A 4623-nucleotide genomic window follows, 5' to 3' on the forward strand; every position below is an offset into this window, starting at 1 on the left:
AGCAGGGACCAGCCAAGGACGAAGGGGGCAGAAGCACAGGCACCTGAGGCCAAGCTGTGGGGAAGCACTTGCTTACCTTGCCCAACGCATGAGCATCGAGGTCCTCTTTCTTCCTCCACTCCACCAGACCACTGCTGAGGCTCTTTTCTTCTCCATGCCCCTCGCTGGGGCTGACGTGGAGGCTGAGCCAGGGGGCAGCCCCAACTTTCCTCCAGAAGCCCTAGTGTCGCGCCGCCCTCGCAGGGCTCCTACCATGTGCCCTAAGCAGAGCTGCGCAGCTCTGCCCAACCACAGCGCCCCCGCCGGCAACGAGAAAAATGGCGTAGGCTGGAGCCCCTGCTCTGGGAGGGAGAGGGATTCTGAGCCTCCACCTGCAGCCCAGGGATTCCCCTGGGTCAGCGCACCACAGGCAGCCCGAACCTCTGGGCTGCCGCGGCGGCACCCTGACCCGGGGGGGCCCTGGGCTGCCGGTTGCTGCTGCCGCCGGCAGCTCAGACTCCCTCTCTGTCCCAGCAGCAGCGACTGCTCAAGCATTTAAAAAAAAATTGGGGGGCACCGCTTTTTGGCACCCCCAAATCTTGGCGCCCTAGGCAACCGCCTCGTCTGCCTAAATGGTTGCACTGGCCCTGTATACACCAAAGCCTCTGGTAACTTCATGGAAACTATAAAAGCGAATCTTGTCAACCTTGATCATGGAGGACTTTAATTTATCAATGTATTTATTTAGAAACTTATTCTTAAAGGAAGAACATAGTTTTGAGTATTTTGTTCCTATAGATTAGTTTAAATTTTTTTCTGGCCCATTTCATTATAAAGTGGTAGGAATTATATAATTCATTAGACAACTAACTAGCCTACAACCCAATTTTAATTAATTATAGTTCATTTTAATTTATTTAAATCAAATATAAAGTCATATTTCACTAGACTATATTTCTTTGTTATTGTAGTTGTGAGTGAGGTTTTTTTTTTGTTTGTTTGTTTGTTTTTTTACCAAATCTCGTGCATGTATGTTGATGACTTAGTTTTTCTTTTGTTTTTTTTAAATCAGAAAAACTCTTTTACCAAGTTGGGATTTCTGCACAGAGCTTTACATCCAGTATATTGGCAGAAATTTTGTAGTTGCCTCAGATAAATAATCCTTAATTATATATAAAGTTCTCATCACTCCTAGAAGAATAAACCACTTCAAAATTTTCCAGAAAGAAAAATGTCACGTTAAAATAAATAAACCCTCAGAATCCCTTTTTGGGGAACTACTACTGCTGTTATTTTTGGGTGTGTCACTTTCATGCATGAGTTAATATGTTCATCAGTCCTTGGAGAATATCTTCTCTCTGCCTATCCTTCATCAGCACCTGCCTTTTTCTCTTTTTCAAACACCACAAATGTAGTGTTGTCTCCCAGGTACTGAATGTACTATGATCAAACCAGGGGACTGGTTAAACAGCATAGACAGCATCACCTCATTTGTCTCCTCTGGCAAATTATTAAGCAAAATGATATTGTTTGATGGGTTATCTGACACCTGTTGATTCTGTGATGCAGTCCCTTGGGCATTCATTGATTTTTCTGTATTTTTTCCTGACCAGGCTTTTTATTTGTTGCATTAGCAGAGTGCTCTAGAGGCTTGACCTCATTCTTTCCTTTTTTCCTTATCAGCAAGTATATCTCATATTTCCAGCTTCTATTTTTTTGCATACTGACTTATCGTGAAATGGAAAGTCTTGTGACATAATTGGTGGAAGAGCCAACTTCCCTAAATATAAAAAAGCCTGTCCATCTTCCTAGTCATGAACACCATAGGACCCTATTATGATCATTTTTACAGAGGTCAAACTGAGAGAATAGTGAAATTACCTCATCAATTAAAAAAAAAATTCTATTACTGATTAAAACCCTACAATTTCCCCAAACACATAACGTCTATAAGATGCAATAAGTCTAATGCCTTGCTATGTTAAATCTGTGACTCTCCTGAGTCAACCTTCTCAAGCAGGGAGGCATTTTGTAATGTGTAAAAATGGGGACAGAGAATCTTCATCCCAAAACTAATATTCACTTGTGGTTTAAGATATGAGATCAGGACTACTATGTTAAAAGCTCAAGGGTGTAAACCAGCCACCCTATAGCACCAGCCACCCTATAGCCAGACAAAATCTGAAGACAGTTTTCAGGAGATAAATGTAATGCCAGAACAAATTTAATTAATCATATAGATCTTCCTCTCTCTCCATTATTGGAAATTGGACTGCCTTTGTTTATAAAATACCAAATCCTAGAGGACATGAAAGGATACCTTGTCCAATATTTATTTATTTAAGAGCCTCAGAGTGGTCGCAGTTCCACCACAATTACTCCATGACCATGCCACTGAAATCAGTAAGACTACTAATGGAGTTAAGGTACATCAGAGTAATGGAATTATGCTCTTATACTACGTCCACACTGTGAGGTAGAGGTGTGATTCCCAGTTTGAGTATACATACTCATGCTAGCTTCATGAGAGTTAGTAAAAGTGTAAATAGCAATAGTAGCCATCAACCCCATGGGTACATACTCGGCCGTTCTGCCACTGTGTGCGCTACCTTAGCTACACTACTGTTTATACTCACGCTATCTCTCCTTGAGCTAGCACGAGTACGTATATGCAAATTGGGAATCACACCCTTACGTTGTAGGGTGGACAAAGCCTTAGTAGAGAAGTTGCTCTGAGGGTGTAAGAGAAGGAGAGGACCCTAAGTAAAGGGGGAAAATCCAATTTCTAGGGGGCAAGGAATGAGAGACTCTAAGGTGCTTCCACAGTACCTTATACCTAGCTCATTCAGTACGTAGCTGGGCCCAGCCCTCATTACACTTGACTGTTAAACAAAGCCAGTTCAATAGATGCTGTAATTTTATTTGAAAACTGCATTTAAATTTTGGTCTCCTACTACATATATTAGAACTTTTTAATGTTGAACAGAAGTTTAAAAATATTAAATGTGTGACATCTTTACATAGGGATGAAACAAAAACCATAAAGAGAGGATGCCAGATGCTGTTCATTAGACATTTATGATAATTAAGAAGAAAATATATAAAATGAACAAATTATCTTGTTTGTAAGTCTGAGTTTTCCAAGTCATATGTTAAGTAGTAAGATCAAAGAATAAACAAGGACTGTTTACTGGATAATCATAGTACTGTAGCTTACTTTGAGAGTATACTGACAACAGATCTAAAAAGGCATGGAAAAGGTGCTTTACTAGCAAGGTGACAACAAATTTATTCTGAAAACTTTACACCTTTCTGTTTGTGAGACAAAATAACGAAAAAATAATACAAATGAATTAACGTTTTTTCCTAACTAAGAAACAGAGTCTACCCAAAAGTGTAATACTTGCTACTTTAGTTTCTTTAGTACTACTAAGGTAACAACTATTATGGCTAGCATCAACAGTTATAGACAAACATTATGAATCCATCACGAGAACCACCCTGGAACTTTAGGAAAGTATAGACCTGGATAAAGATTCACATTTGAACTTCACAGCTCATGTCTGTCTCTCTAAAGATCCTCTACTAAACCTCACAAACCTAGCAACACTAAGTTAGCAGAGGTTTGGATTTGGTTCTGAACTCTGGCTTGAGCTTGTCTTTACTCTGCTTATCAGAACTCCCAGATACAATGGTGTCTGATTCAGGTGGAATATTTCAATTTTGAACTAAATCACTGCCTAACAAATAGTAAAATTCTCCATTTTGTTTCCTACTTTATTGTTTCCAATGTGGTAATTCAAAAGTCCATGTCACATTGTTTATTCCTTTCTTACTTCATTGGTCCACTACTACAGCTAGCAATGATTCAGCTGATGAATGATATTCCTAGGTGGATTTTACTTGCCAATCTACTAGCAGGACTGTCTTAACCCATGATAACTGGCAAGTTAGCAGAATGGTGATAGCAGAGAAGGTGAATCAAATGAATGGCAGCAAACAGATGAGCCTATCAGTGCATTATTTATGGAAATGATGGTAATGCTACTGATATGTACTGGCGTGAGATGCCTGCAATTAATAAGCAGAATGGGATGAATAATTGTTAGTGTTTGTCCTTAAATTTCCAGGTTTTATAATTTGGATTTATAATTAGGTCCTTGATATTGCCTCAACGGATGGACACAAAAATTCAGATAATATAAGAACTGATCAGGAAATGTCCTTCATTTTTACAATCATCTCTGGACTTCCAGTTCATATTGACTTTTTGAGAAGTGGAAGCACCAAAATATCCCAGGAATCTTATGCAAAGTGCACAGGAAAAAAATTCAACAGAACTACAACAAAGTTGGCTGTTAGTTAAGGAAAAACCAGCAATCTAGTAACCCAAGAAGAGTAGCTACAACTGTGTTTTATAGTAAGGGTGACTAGTTCTCCACATTTCCCTGATCATATTTCAGGCCAGATTTTCCCATCCTTACACTGATCAGTAGCATACGGCCTGATCCCAAAGCGCATTGGTAACATTTCCATTGATTTCACTGAGCTTTGGATGAGACCCAGAACTCACAAATATTCCCATTCTTTTCAATGCATTGTGAGTTCAGGTGGCAGAATCTGGCCTTAAAGGAGCCATTGCAG

Source organism: Chelonoidis abingdonii, chromosome 3, assembly GCF_003597395.2.
Source record: "Chelonoidis abingdonii isolate Lonesome George chromosome 3, CheloAbing_2.0, whole genome shotgun sequence".
Lineage (NCBI taxonomy): Eukaryota > Metazoa > Chordata > Testudines > Testudinidae > Chelonoidis > Chelonoidis abingdonii.